This window comes from Salmo salar, chromosome 01 (genome assembly GCF_965601325.2).
Source record: "Salmo salar chromosome 01, fSalSal1, whole genome shotgun sequence".
Taxonomy (NCBI): Eukaryota; Metazoa; Chordata; class Actinopteri; order Salmoniformes; family Salmonidae; genus Salmo; species Salmo salar.
Window position 1 is genome coordinate 74,819,238 of NC_138291.1, and position 16,275 is coordinate 74,835,512.

The following is a 16,275-nucleotide window of genomic DNA, read 5'->3' on the forward strand; positions in this document are numbered from 1 at the left end:
GTGTCCCCAATGGCACCGTATTCCCTATATAGGGCACTACTTTTGACCAGAGCCCTATAGTGAATAGGGTGCTATTTGGGACGCACACCTAGCTATCAAAGTACACCGTCTGATATCAGAAGCTAACAGGTTAGCTGCTATCCTGATGCAGGTTCTGTTGCCTACATGCATAAGAGCTTTTGTATCCATGCGTGAAATAGGATATTGTTACATCTGTAATGGTGTAACACTCTCCTTCAACAAATACTGTTATCACGAATAAATACTACTAATGGGCATAGCCTTGTCCTGGGTCTGTGTACAGGCTGTATACGCTAAATTAGAACATGTGTGTGTGATTCACTGGGCTCATTATAACAGGGATGGGCTAAATAATGATCTCGTAATGCACACAAACCCCAATTCACATAGCATTTAGAAAACGTCTGAACAAGTTCAAAATGGCTACACTTTCAATTGGAAATATGACAAAAGAAAATGGTGGACAAACAGACGGACAGTAAAAACAAAATTGAAATAATATATTTTTTATTGCAGATTTTGTGTCTGGCCAATGAAAAAATATCTGAAATAATCCTCTTAACTGTATGTTTATAATCTGATTTAGTCTGTGTGGCTACGAATGCTGCTGGGACCATATCCCATAGCTCAACCATGCTGCTTTTTCACCTTCAATAAACAAATGTAACCCAATTGACTGAATCTTCAGATCCAGCGCCAGTGTGTGTATGTGTGTGTGTGTGCATGTGTGTGTATGTGCGAGCGGGTGTGTGTGACCCCCATTATGACACAATGTTCTAGAGTGACACGGAATACCTGCCCTTGCTCCAAATCAATTGCTCGGTCAAGGCTACCTACTTACTACTTACAGTACACAACCATCTACAATACAGTACACTACAGCTTCTGCTCCCAGCTCTAAGGACCACCTTTCTTTTGAATTAATGTGATTTGAATATGTGATTTGAATATACATAACAATTGTGTTCATATCAATATTGTCTATTTATCCAAGTTGTTCGGTTATGATGAACCAAGAGCTAAATGGAATACAGCATAAAATATGTATACCACAACATCAGCAATACTACTTCTGCACATATGCGAGGAGACTACCTGGGGCTTACAGTACACAAAATAAATGGAACCAAACGAAAGCAAACAGGCTGAAACGGGGAGGGGCCTACTCGAATTTGTTCAATAAGACATTGCAAAAAATATTTTGCGACGTTTTTCACTAATGAATACGACCCTGGTTTGACTGAATGAAGCCTATTCATCATTCATGTGACGTGACCTGGATAAAAGGTGGTCTGGTTGTCTGACAGCACCTCCATCCAGGCAGACTGTTCAGGGGGGAGAGAGAGGCCCCGAGGTCCATCTGTGGCGCTACTGACCCAGGCACAGCTATTTCCAGCTCCCCCTCTCTGGCTCTCAGCCTCCGGAGGGGAAACCACACCACTGTACCGGCCCAGTCACACAGAAGAAGGCTGAAGAATGACCCCATTATTCACATACGCATTTACGGAGCAGACACAGACACGTGTGCTCATATTATCGACACACATACACATGCGGGAGTACACACACACACAGTAGTCTGTGTGAGGCCATGTTGGATAACCGGACAACACTGCTTTTTAATCTCCATCAATCTTTTTAGTTTGACACAGAAATGACCTACTAATCTGTGAAAAGCAGTGAGCGCATTACGACTCTCAATCAAGACTTCAGCTCTGTGTACCACACAGTATCACACAGTACCACACAGTATCACAGAGTACCACACAGTATCACACAGTATCACTGACTATCACTCAACTTATCAGAATACCAAATGACCGGAGAGAGGTAGAAATAGAACACATGGCATTGTCATAATCAGATGATTTTATTCATTTAGATGAAACGATGTTATTCATTCAGATTCGTTCTGATACAGTGACTAGCTTCCCTCTGTGAGATGGCGCAATAGCCAATAGCTGCTAACAGAAACAGGCTGTTTCTTCAGAGCAGTGAGTCAACAGTGCAGTTCTGAAATACATCCAATCTGCATATATACGCACAGGCGCGCACAGGCACACACACACACTCGCAGTGTGTTTATGAAGTATCAGGAAATACCAGACAAGGCATTCCAGAGCAGTGCTGAGCGACTAGTGCTTTCCAAAGTTGGTTCAGTTACGTTTCGGTTCTTAAAAAAGAATCATGTTTTTTGATTACGGGTTACGATCATTTTTTGAAACATTAAATATATTATGAAATAATGACATTCAAATGATTTTACGGCTTTTTAATGGGAATTTCAAAGCCAGAAATACTGAACATTCAATTTTCAAAATATTGAAAACATTCCATTGTCTCTGTCAGGTCCACATTGGGTAGACATCAATAGAAAAATAGGAAATTACTATAAATAATAATATATTACTTAGTTTTTCATTCCTTCATTCCCATCTCTGCTCAGACACTAGCGGCCAGCCAGACAACTATCTAACGTTATCTCTGTGCTCCCCATACTGTACTGTCTTTGAGTAATCCTATTAAGCTAGGCTAACAGCTATCTGGTTAGCAAGTAGCTGCATAAGTATGCTGCAGAGCTGTCTGACAAAATACTTGTAATAGTTCTTCAAAGTAAATAAGGCATACTTTCAAGACTGCTTATTACCAACTACCACAGCTATCAACCGGGTAGAGCTACTTTACGAACTGTCTCTATCCCTCTCGTCATTGTGTTCTGTACAATCCTCTCTCATGCGGTCTGGATGTAGGCTGTCCGTCTTTGTCCGAGTCTGGAAGAACAGGCGCAATGGATTATGGTCATTGTAGTTAGTTACCATGTTTTTGCGCTGAACTAGGGTGAATATTTGCCTAATAAAAACTACAACTCCCTTCAGCCGACGTCCCCATAGTTCTTGACTAAATTTCTATTGTGAATAATTAGATTTCTCTCTAGAGAAACAGCGCATTGAGCTCACACAAAAAAACTAACTAAATGTAATTTAATTCAAGTAATTGAACCGACATCGGTCAATTAGTTGTTTAATATCCGCAGAAAAAAATACATTTTGGTTAATCGCTCAGCACTAGAGCTCGGCAACCATCCTGGCTAATGTGACTGCACACATACAGACACAGACACACGATAATAAAATGTGGTAACGGGGAAAATGCGTAATATGATATGCATGACTTGAGGTTTCTCTCAGCCTCTCTCCTTTATTTTCTTCTCACAAATCACAGGTTGCATCTATTATTCACTTAAGGCTCCATCTGTCTTTCCCTCTTTCTCTCTCCCTTTCCTTAGTTTCCTTCTCCCATCTCATCTCTCTCCCTCACTCACCTCTCTCTCTCTCGCTCTCCCTTCATATTTCCCTCTTCTCGCAATCTGGCTCCTCCCCTTTATTAGCATACTGCAGAATGTGAAAATACCACCAAAAAATATATTCACCTTCCAGCCTTTGATGTTTTATCACATGTACACAAACACTGATGATGTTCTACACACGTTCTACACAAAGATGTTGCATCCTGTGACACTGTAACTAACACAGCAAGAATACTCACCTGAAGAATGGTCACAGCAAGAACACTCACCTGAAGAATGGTCAGTACCAGGATGGTAAGAAAAGAGCAACACAGCTCCATATTGTGACTGAATCGCACTCATTAACACATCCAATATGTGTATACTGCTCTATACCCTCATGTAATGAAAGGATCATTTGTGTGTATTCTGTATTCGGCCATGTTTCCATTGTTTGCTAGACACATTGTTTGCTAGCTCTCTACTGCTGCAATTACTTGGTGGGAGAAACTAGGCAGCTGGGGTTTCTGTTGTAGACCACGTTCCAAATGGCACCCTATTCCTTATATAGGGCACTTCTTTTGACCAGAGCCCAGTGCACTATATAGGAAATCGGGAGCGATTTTGGACACAACCATAGCCTTCTCCGGGAGATTGATATTGGTATTGATAGAGACAGATCAATAGTCAGAGGTGGTAAATGAGAATTGGCTCAACATTGGCAATTACAAGGCTGTTCACATTTCAGAGCTCCAGGGTTTACCCTAGGTACAGAGCTAGGATCAGCTTCCCTCCCCAGTCCAAACCTTAATCATCAGTGGGGAAAATCAAAACTGACCCAGGATAATGCTTCACCCTGCAGGACTCACGGGAGAGTAATCTGGGTTAGCTTCTAATAGGACCGGGCCCCTATTTACAGTATGAGTGCTGATCTAGGATCAGTTGTACCTTTTAGATTACAATTCATGAAATGATATGGACTGGGGGGGACCTGATCTTAGATCAGCATTCCTACTCTTAAACGCTTTATGAATACTGGCCCTGTTACTCTCATGTAAACAACCAAAATGTGACCCTCTTCAAATCAACCACAACAAAGAACCAATGATGCTTCTTCTATGATGGTTTCTATGATGATGTTTTCTTTGGTTTCTATGATGGTTTCACAGTAGATGTACATTTGGCTAAAGGGTGCGGCTGGTCTAACTCAGACGCCTTGTCGAGTGTGGAGGAAAGGACAGTGTCAAGCAATAGTTTGTCAAAGCACAACACACATAATCCTTAAGATATGTTCAAATCAACCAGCCCCTCTCTTCTAGCCAAAACAATACCAATCAAAATGGTAATTTGCCTGTCCTCTCTGGTTTCTCAAACAGCAACCCCAATTTCCAAAGTCTGTGACAAGCATAAAAACCCAACAGGACTGCTTCTGTTTTCTTCAAAGTCCCTCCATCTGGGCACAAGTAGTGCACTAAATAGGGAATAGAGTGTCATTTGGGATGCAGCTGTGTCTGTCTGTGAGAGCAGATGCTGTGCATGATGAGCAGAGGGCTCGTAAATCACCATGTCTTACCAGTGGAGAGGGAGGTTCCTGTGTTTCCTATTAACCAAAGCCTTCGCTACCTCCTCATCAATCATAGAACACGCCTGGAATGAAGAACAGAAAACAGAGAACATATTAGGACCACTCAGTACAAAACATGTAGAAAATATTAGGTTTGGTACAGGAGTAGGTTTGAACAATTCCGATAACGTTCCCAAAATTCCCAAGTTTTTTAGTAATCCTGGGTTGGAAAATTCCCTGAATCAGGAGGGTATAAGCAGGAAATCCATAAGCCTGGAGCCAGGATATCTGGAAAACCTCGGGATTTGGGGAAAGTTACCATCATTTTGCAACACTTTACAGGGCAGGCGGAACAAACCTCGGTGCCAGTCTGAGTCTGTTTCTGCTCTCTTGCAAACATATTTGGCATGACAATTCAATAAGAGATCTTTACCATCATTCATCGTAGATGGATGTTATGATGATGCATACATTGTCGTTGGTAACTATTATCAGACAGGTTAGTAGTAAAATATGATCTTCCATAATCTTCCAAAAGACGAACAATAACAACTGTAAATGATCACTTTTTATTTCCATCGAAATAGTTGTTTTTTGCGATAACATCTGTGTTAAATGAAAAGTATTAGTATCTTGTTGTGGTGTGCTGGGGGAGCATTTGACTCATCTCATCGAGACTCTTTGACACTGGATCTTGGTGTAGTTACAGTAAAGTACAGTAGTGTCCAGAGAGGCTTCTGGCCCATGTTTTGGACTAGAGAAGCCCCTCGAGTTCCCAAGTCCCACTTGATTTTGTTTTCAGCCAATCACAGACTGGATCAGCTGCCCAAGACATTTCTACACGGAAGAAGCCTCAACCCTCTCCCATCCCAAAACCCACATTACTATTGTCCAGTACCACACAGCAACGGAGAAAGTACGACCAATAGTCACCAAATATGAAACCGAAACATTGCTGAATGTTCTGATGAAGATTTTTTGTTGTTGTCAGCAAGCCTTTTAGATTGAGTCTAGAAACATTAGCCACTTGAAGATCGACTCCTTTTGAACTCTCATAGTTTCTAACTAGAGATGAATAGAGATTAAAGAGGAATGGAAAAACTTCAGGAAGTAAAGCTGAGCAAAGAGATGTATTCAATACAATAATACTAAACGTACGTGTAACATTGACACATCTTTATTTTAAGCATTTTGATCTTGAACAACGTTTATTAGAGGTATGGGCTAGCACCATGATGACACTATAGACATGTCACCTGTGAACAATTCAGTCAATAGCTGCCCCCACGGTGGCAAGCATAGGAAGGGGCTGGAGAGACAACATGCTGCCAAGGCTGCAAACAGGGCTGAGGGACAATCACACCCTCACAGGAGACATACAGAGATATACATACCATACATAGGTACAAGTAAAGGAACTCCTAGTAACCACCTAGTAGCTCAGATTGTCACTGGTCATTTCCCCTTTCTTGCATGCTTTTCATTTGTTCCCATTCTGACTCTTCGTGTATTAGGCTATAGAAGTTGTAAAAGCCTATTATTGTTATTATATACTTTGTTCTTATTATAATATTTTGTAATTCTAGTTAATTTGGATGACAATACCCCTGAGATGAATGTTGTATATAATGTTGTGGTTATGATAGCACTTTTTTTCAGGTTTGACTGAGACAACAAAGTCCCCTAATCTTATCTTTCCATTTAAAAAAAAATGCAATTTGTAATATGTTTCTGTGCATACACAGTACCAGTAAAAAGTTTGGACATACCTACTCATTCCAGGGTTTTTCTTCATTTTTACTATTTTCTACATTGTAGAATAATAGTGAAGACATCAACACTATGAAATAACACATATGGAATCATGTAGTAACCAAAGAAGTGTTCAACAAATCAAAATATATTTGAGATTCTTCAAAGTAGACACCCTTTGCCTTATTGACAGCTTTGCACATGATTCCATGTGTGTTATTTCATAGTGTTGATGTCTTCCCTATTATTCTACAATGTAGAAAATAGTAAAAATGAAGAAAAACCCTGGAATGAGTAGGTGTGTCCAAACTTTTGACTGGTACTGTATATGTTTAATATACTATCCAGATAAGAAAGTGTCTGATCACAGAAAATTCCATACAATTCTAGAAAAATACCACCGGTAACTAAAACGTCTGTAATTAATTCACAGTAAACCATATTACAATTCTGATTTCAGATTATCAACCCTTACAAAGTAAGGAAGATTTTCCCTATATTCATTAGGAAGTGTGGTAAATTGCAGTTGTTTGGGAAAAAAGCATGTAAGATACACATTTTCACAGGTGTTTTTTCTTGACTGATTTGAGTCATGTGAGTCATGTGGTGCTATTGCATGTCATATTATTTAAAAGGGCTGTTTCTCAGCTTTCAAAACGTATCATGTTTTTATATATGGTTTGACACCAGCAAAGTATGCTCATTAATGTACACAGAGGTCATGGTCTCAGTAAATACAAAAATCTCCTACCAATAATGCAACAATGCCAATATTGGGATTTACAGTTACAGTGAGCTGGTGTTTGAAAGCCTAGTGTTTCCATACGCCTTTAATATACAGTTGAAGTCGGAGGTTTAGATACACCTTAGCCAAATACGGGGCCACCTGTGCCGGATCCACACACCAGGCCTCCAGTGCGCCTCCCCAGTCCGGTACATCCTGTGCCTGCTCACCTCACTCGCCCTGAAGTACGTGTCACCAGTCGGGTGCCACCTGTGCCAGCTCCACGCACCAGGCCTCCAGTGTGCCTCCCCAGCCCGGTACGTCCTGTGCCGGCTCCACGCACTAGGCCTCCAGTGCGCCTCTACAGCCCGGAGCTTCCAGTGATGGTCAACGGCCCGGAGAGTCCAGGCACGGCACCCAGTCCAGCTCCAAGGCTGGAGCCTTCCTCTGCGCCGGTGCCCAGTCCAGGCACGGCGTCCAGTCCCGCTCCAAGGCCGGAGCCTTCCTCTGCGCCGGTGCCCAGTCCAGGCACGGCGGCCAACCCAGTTCCATGGCCGGAGCCTTCTTCTGCGCCGGTGCCCAGAAAAGGCACGATGTCCAACCCAGCTCCATGGCTGGAGAGCCCTCCTCTGCGCCGGTGCCCGGTCCAGGCACAGTATCCAGTAACGCTCCAAGGCCGGAGCCTTCCTCTGCGCCGATGCTCAGTCCAGGCATCGGCGCAGGGCCGGATCCGGGGTCTGGGCGGGGGCTACGACCTGCACCGGAGCCGCCACCGACACTAGTCACCCCCCCAGTTGGTTTCAGGTTTTGCGGCCGGAGTCCGCACCTTTGGGGGGGTACTGTCACGCCCTGACCATAGAGAGCCCTTGGTTCTCTATGGTGTAGTAGGTCAGGGCGTGACTAGGGGGTGTTCTATGTTGTTTATTTCTATGTTGTTTATTTCTGTGTTTTGTATGGTTCCCAATTAGAGGCAGCTGGTAATCGTTGCCTCTAATTGGGGATCATATTTAGGTAGCCATTTTTCCCACCTGTGTTTGTGGGATAATGTTTGTGTTGGTGCTTGTGTCACCACGTAGTCACGTTGTGTTGCTTGTTTATTGTTTTGGTTAAAGTAGTTTCACTTTAAATAAATATGTGGAACTCAACAAACGCTGCGCCTTGGCCCGTCTCTTACAACTAACGTGACAACTAGCTACATACACACACACTAGGGCTGGCACAATTACCATATGACCATGTAACCTACGGTTATGGATGAAGACTGTCGTGAAAATAAAATAACCGTCTTAACCATTTTTTTTGTGTGGAATGAACAGCTGACTGAAGACAGGACAGAAGGGCATTTGTGCGGTTGAGTCTGTTTCTGCTGTAACATGGACTCTTAACAACATAATGAAACTGAAGAATGTTAATTCAAATTATGCTAAAGGTAGACTCAGTGAAATGACGTTGCCACGAGCAGCACCGCAGATATTGAGATGAGCGAGATGCAAGACTTCGCTCTCACAGTCACACACAGTGCAGGGGTTTGCTTTACGCTGTCACTCTTCCTGCTTTTACTTCCTGCTTTGCTCCTATGGGTACACTCGGAATGACCGCCAGTCTACCCATAATGCCATAATTGACAGGAATGAGGATGCCGTTCTATTCATTCTATTACTATCTGTGCTTGGAGTTCAAACAGTTAACCTAAACTAAACTATAAGTGTTATTAAAATTGTTATTGAACATTCAGTGAAAGTTTTAAGGAAGTTATTCAAACACCTCCAAATAACCTTTACATTTTGTTCAAAACATTCACAACATTTAGAGAATGTTCTCAGAACGTTATATAATTAACTTCAAATAACCTATAATTTCCATTCTCAGAACGTTAATAAAACCTTGCGTAACGAGTGCGCTGAGAGTCGGGAAGCAAGTTCAGGGAGTGAGTGTTATGATAAATAAAAGAAACGATGAACACGAAACACTAACAACGCACCGACATGAAAACAGAGTCAATAACACCCGAGAAAAGAACCAAGGGGAGTGACAGATATAGGGAAGATAATCAAGGAGGTAATGGAGTCCAGGTGAGTGTCGTGGGGTGCAGGTGCGCGAGACGATGGTGACAGGTGTGCGGGATCATCAGAAGCCTGATGACCTAGAGGACGGAGAGGGAGTATACGTGACACCTTGAAGGAAAACCATAGTAAAACGTTCTCAGAACTTCCCTGCAACCAACAAAAATATACGTTCCCAGTAGAGGCAAAATGTTCACTTCCTTTCTGTTTTACCTGTCAGGAAACGTATGGCTTCGCTCATCGAACCAATGGGAAATCAAAAACAGGGACTAGTGTGTGTGTGTGTCGGAGCTTATTAGGCTATGCTCCAAGGACACTGGGAGCACATTACTAATCATAGCACCAAGATGTTAGACTACACTGCAGAGAGAGAGAGGGAGAGAGAGAGAGAGAGGTTAAAAAGTAAAATGTCAAAAAAGCAATGTGTAAGTCTTCCATTCTGAATCTCAAGTACTTTCAGCTGCAGCACAGCATGCTGCATGTGTGATGTCATTGTCACAGTATTCCACTGAGAACGGATCAGTCTATTTCAGTTCGGTGTACAGGGAATGGGATAGGCACCACACACAACAGAAAGAGAGAACATAGAAAATATGTGGATAGCGACATGAACCTTGGTTGGTTCAAAGAATCTTGAATGTTTGTTTTGAGTGCTCGTCTCTTTCTGAAATAAAATACCAGCCTTTCAGATGTGTGGGGAGAATACAGCTGCCTTGAGGAGAAGCATCCTCACCAAACACATGTACAGAGCCTTCAAAAAGTATTCACATCCCTTCAATTTTCCCACATTTTGTTGTGTTAAAGACTGAATTCATAATGGGTTCAATTTAAATGTCACTGATCTACACACAATACCCCAAAATATCAAAGTGGAATTTTGTTATTTCGAGAAAGAAAATTGTCAATAAGTCAAACATGAGTCAATAAGTATTTGACACCTTTGTTATAGCAAGCCTAAATAAGTTCAGGAGTAAAAATGTGTTCAATAATAGTGGTTAATATGATTTTTGTACCCCACACATATAATTACCTGTAAGGTCTCTCAATCGAGTAGTGAATTTCAAGCACAGATTCAAGCACAAAAAACAGGGAGGTTTTCCAATGACTCTCAAAGAAGGGCACAAATTGGTAGATGTGTAAAAACAAAAAGAGCAGACACTTAATATCCCTTTGAGCATGGTGAAGTTATTAATTAGGCTTTGATGGTGTATCAATACACTCAGTCACTACAAAGATACAGGTGTCCTTCCTAACTCTGTATGCTAGCTATGCTACCAGCTTATACGAACGGGAGTTAGCATTTAGCATTCACTTCTAAACCTGAAAAGGTAAAACTTCTCAATGTTATGCAGAGAAAACAGCCAAATATATCAAAATTGAACTTTAGTAACCACATTGTGGGCCTGTTACAATACATCAATCAGGACGGATTTAATGAATGTCCACTTTGTTAAATCAGATTAGTTGAATGTGAGCCAATCTAGCGTCCTTCCTCTATCCCCCATGGTCTGCGTTCCATTGACCTCTTTACCACATATATTTGGCTGTTAAACTCATCGGTACACTCACAATTGGCTGCCTGGTATTGTGATGCAATCATTTCCATAGTAATGTAGAATGTTAATTCAAATTATGTTAACTAATGCGGCTGACGCAATGGAATGTATTTTTTGTAATGTCCGTTGAGTTGAATCAACCAATCACAGCACATAGAGGTCTATCGCATGAGTACAAAAAATGTATGAAAATGTATGCACTCACTACTATAAGTTGCTCTGGATAAGCGCGTCTGCTAAATTGAATTAACATTTAATTAGTACACTTCCTGCTTTGCTCTCATGGGTACACTCGCAATGGCCACCAGTCCACCCATTATACCATAATTGACTTGAAAGGGGACACCCGTTTTATTCATTCTATCTCTATGGCAGCACATGCAGTCCGGAGCGGAGGAGAAGAGAAAATGCGTCTATTTGAACAGTTATTACGGTGACCGCGGTTATTTGGCTGGACAATAACCATCATCCGAAATTCCATGACCGTCACAGCCCTACGTGATATGAGAAAACTGAGAATGGATCAACAACATTGTAGTTACTACACAACACTAACCTAAATGACAGAGTGAAAAGAGGGAAGCATGTACAAAACAAAAAATATTCCAAAACATGCATCCTGCTTGCAACAAGGCACTTAAGTAATACTGCAAAAACATTGACAAAGAAATTAACTTTTTTTCCTGAATACAAAATATTATGTTTTTGGCAAATCCAACACATCACTGAGTAACACTCTTCATATTTTCAAGCATGCTAGTGGCTGCATCATGTTATGGGTATGCTTGTCATTGGCAAGGACTAGGGATATTTCTTGTTTTTAAGAAATGAAATAGAGCTAAGCGCAGGCAATATCCTAGAGAAAAACCTGGTTCAGTCTGCTTTCCAATATACACTGGGAGACAAATTCATCTTTCAGCAGGACAATAACCTAAAACACATGGTCAAATCTACACTGGAGTTGCTCACCAAGATGACATTGAATGTTCCTGAGTGGCCTAGTTACAGTTTTGACTTAAATCGGCTTCAGAATCTATGGCAAGACTTGAAAATGGCAGTCTAACAATGATCAACAACCAGAGTTTGAAGAAAAAAATAAATAAATGAAGGGCCAATATTGTACAAACCAGGTGTGCAAAGCACTTAGAGATCGCTGCCAAAGGTGCTTCTAACAAGTATTGACTCAGGGGGGTGAATACTTATCTAATCAAGATATACTAGTGTTTCTTTTTCATGAATGTTTAATAAATGTTAGAATTTCTCTTTCACTTCGACATTACAGTGTTTTGTTTACAATTAAATCCATTTTAATCCCACATTGTAAAACAACAAAATGTGGAAAACGTCAAGGGGTGTGAATACTTTCTGAAGGTACTATATACTTCACTGATACAATCCATTGTTCACAGTAAACTGAAGAATGTTAGTAGGCACTTCATATAAAGAGTGATGACTTAATTTGGTCCAGTGCTATGGCTCACAAGACCTCTCAAAACAAGGACTTAAGTCAGCAAGCCAGTCAGTTAGTCAGTCAGTCAGTCAGTCAGTCAGTCAGTCAGTCAGTCAGTCAGTCAGTCAGTCAGTCAGTCAGTCAGTCAGTCAGTCAGTCAGTCAGTCAGTCAGTCAGTCAGTCATTCCAGCAAGACCACAAAGCTGCCCCCTTTGTCACCTCTGAGTAACTCCATGGCTCCGCTGCCAAATCTATTGCCTTCCGCCTGCAAGCTCTTGATTACAGACTAGACTGAAACAATGGCGAGCTGTGCAGCATTCAGTCTGGTTTAACCAGCCTAGGTGTGTGCAGGGCCTAGAAGATGTAGCATCAGACGCCCTGGGCCCTTCCTCCCTCCGCCTTGCACGAAGAAAACCACAGTATAAGGGAAACACTGCACCGGAATGACACAGCATGGAGGAATGCACAGGCGGATGCGGTCTGTTTCCTACCCTCCCTCCCTCTCTCTTTCTCTCTCCCTCTCCCTCCCCCCCACCTCTCTCTCTCCCTCTCCCCCCCCCCCCCCACCTCTCTCTCTCCCTCCCCCACACCTCTCTCCCTCCCCTCTTTGTGGCCAGGACCAAAGTCAGACCCAGCAATTAGTGAGGTTATTTTCTCCAGAAGGCTAGATCTGTGTTCATGGGGCTGAGCATTTGTCAGAGGATGTGTCCCAAATGGCACCCTATTCCCTACATAGTGCACACCCTATACCCTACATAGTGCACTACTGTTGACCAGGGCACATAGTGCTCTGGTCAAAAGTAGAGCACTACATTCATGGGTTGCACCTCCGTCACTCGTTCACACCATTGTTATGAACGTTCTAAAGAAATCTCATCCATAGTGACTCCTGAAAGTCGAGTGGTGCCCAGTCATTCTTAACCGGGGCTAATGATTGATTTAGCAATGCTAACATTAGCGTGCTAAAACCCATTGCTTTCCCCTCAATATTGCTCTCCCCAATTATAAAGTCAATCTGACGACGTTACAATGATGAAAAAAGTTCTTCCCATTAATTATTCACCTCCTTTATGTCATTGTATTTCCAAGCCACTGTAATTAACTTTAGACTAAATCTTCAATTGAGATGCGAGTAGAACGTTCAGTCGATCGCCAGTCTTCAAGAGAATGTTCATAACGATGGCGTAATGTAACTTGCAATCTATGAATACGGGACAGAGTGCCATTTGGGATTCCGAAAGAAGTCCAGCTGCCAACCCACATGATTTGATATTGATATAAAAACTTCTGCATTGGGCCTTGCTTTTGTGGATGTGTGTGTGTCAACATTTTACATTTTTCTAACAGTTCTACTAGCCAGGCACTCTGGAGAATCATGACCAGTGTTACAGCACAGCACACACATCCTTCCTTTACCAGAGACCACAGAGGAAGTGTGTGTGTGTGTGGTGTGTGTGTGTGTGTGTGTGTGTGTGTGTGTGTGTGTGTGTGTGTGTGTGTGTGTGTGTGTGTGTGTGTGTGTGTGTGTGCGTGTGTGTGTGTCAGCTCAGGTCAGAAGTGCACAAACCAGAACCGTTGTGGCTGTTCACAAAAGTGGCTTCCTCTCAGTTTCATCACTTGGTGGCGGCCTTTGTTAGCGTGCGGAAAGGCCTGCAGAGGGAATGAAAATATTGGCAAGTCTCTACAGCTCTTCTGGAGACCTACAGCTGCACCGACCGCACAGTGAACACACACAGACAGACAGACAGACAGACAGACAGACAGACAGACAGACAGACAGACAGACAGACAGACAGACAGACAGACAGACAGACAGACAGACAGACAGACAGACAGACAGACAGACAGACAGACAGACAGACAGACACATTCATGCACACTCATACACACACACAGTAAAGTACATGTCATGTAAAGTACATGTCGGATAAAGTACATGTCATGTAAAGTATATGTCATGTAAAGTACATGTCGGATAAAGTACATGTCATGTCAAATCAAATCAAATCCAACTTTATTGGTCACATACACATGATTAGCAGATGTTAATGTGAGTGTAGCGAAATGCTTGTGCTTCTAGTTCCGACCATGCAGTAATATCTAACAAGTAATCTAACAATTTCACAACAACTACCTTATACACACAAGTGTAAAGGAATAAATAAGAATATGTAAGTATAAATATATGGATGAGCGATGGCCGAACGGCATAGGGAAGATGCAGTAGATGGTATGGAGTACAGTATATACATATGAGATGAGTAATGTAGGGTATGTAAACATTATATGAAGTGGCATTGTTTAAAGTGGCTAGTGATACATTTATTACATACATTTTTCCATTATTAAAGTGGCTGGAGTTGAGTCAGTATGTTGGCAGCAGCCACTCAATGTTAGTGATGGCTGTTTAACAGTCTGATGGCCTTGAGATAGAAGCTGTTTTTCAATCTCTCGGTCCCAGCTTTGATGCACCTGTACTGACCTCGCCTTCTGGATGATAGCGGGGTGAACAGGCAGTGGCTCGGGTGGTTGTTGTCCTTGATGATCTTTTTGGCCTTCCTGTGACATCGGGTGCTGTAGGTGTCCTGGAGGGCAGGTAGTTTGCCCCCGGTGATGCGTTGTGCAGACCTCACTACCCTCTGGAGAGCCTTACGGTTGTGGGCGGAGCAGTTGCCATACCAGGCGGTGATACAGCCTGACGGGATGCTCTCGATTGTGCATCTATAAATGCACAAATCTATTGTTTGTGAGTGTTTTCGGTGACAAGCCAAATTTCTTCAGCCTCCTGAGGTTGAAGAGGCGCTGTTGCGCTGCTGCGCCTTCTTCACCACGCTGTCTGTGTGGGTGAACCATTTCAGTTTGTCCGTGATGTGTACGCCGAGGAACTTAAAACTTTCCACCTTCTCCACTATTGTCCTGTCGATGTGGATGGGGGGATGCTCCCTCTGCTGTTTCCTGAAGTCCACAATCATCTCCTTTGTTTTGTTGACATTGAGTGTGAGGTTATTTTCCTGACACCACACTCCGAGGGCCCTCACCTCCTCCCTGTAGGCTATCTCGTTGTTGTTGGTAATCAAGCCTACCACTGTAGTGTCATCTGCAAACTTGATGATTGAGTTGGAGGTGTGCATGGCCACGCAGTCGTGGGTGAACAGGGAGTACAGGAGAGGGCTGAGAACGCACCCTTGTGGGGACCCAGTGTTGAGGATCAGCGGGGTGGAGATGTTGTTACCTACCCTCACCACCTGGGGGCGGCCTGTCAGAAAATCCAGGACCCAGTTGCACAGGGTGGGGTTGAGACCCAGGGTCTCGAGCTTAATGACGAGTTTGGAGGGTACTATGGTGTTAAATGCTAAGCTGTAATCGATGAACAGCATTCTTACATAGGTATTCCTCTTGTCCAGATGGGTTAGGGCAGTGTGCAGTGTGATTGCATCGTCTGTGGACCTATTGTGGCGGTAAGCAAATTGGAGTGGGTCTATGGTGTCAGGTAGGGTGGAGGTGATATGATCCTTGATGTAAAGTACATGTCATGTAAAGTACATGTCGGATAAAGTACATGTCATGTAAAGTACATGTCAGATAAAGTACATGTCATGTAAAGTACATGTCGGATAAAGTACATGTCATGTAAAGTACATGTCGGATAAAGTACATGTCGTGTAAAGTACATGTCATGTAAAGTACATGTCGGATAAAAACTGGCATGACCGGTCTGGAGGAAACAGAAACTTTCCAAATGTCGACAAAACAAAATACGCTAGATAAGGTGGATTTTTTTTGTGTCTTCAAAATGAATTATGCGAGAAATGTCAGTGAAAACGCTCTAATGTGCAAATATTGATATAATATGATATCG

The 16,275-nt window shown here is 42.5% G+C and overlaps 1 protein-coding gene across 4 annotated transcripts in view; it reads right to left on the reverse strand.

Annotated features, from left to right (window-relative positions):
* The window catches only part of LOC106608394 (zinc finger MIZ domain-containing protein 1), a 195,969-nt gene that overhangs the window by 86,531 nt on the left and 93,163 nt on the right, over positions 1 to 16,275 (reverse strand). For all 4 annotated transcript variants that reach the window (XM_045722019.2, XM_045722012.2, XM_045722017.2 and 1 more), the window contains exon 3: positions 4,881 to 4,954. The gene's annotated coding sequence lies outside the window, so the exon portion shown is untranslated. The remainder of the gene's footprint in view (positions 1 to 4,880; positions 4,955 to 16,275) is intronic.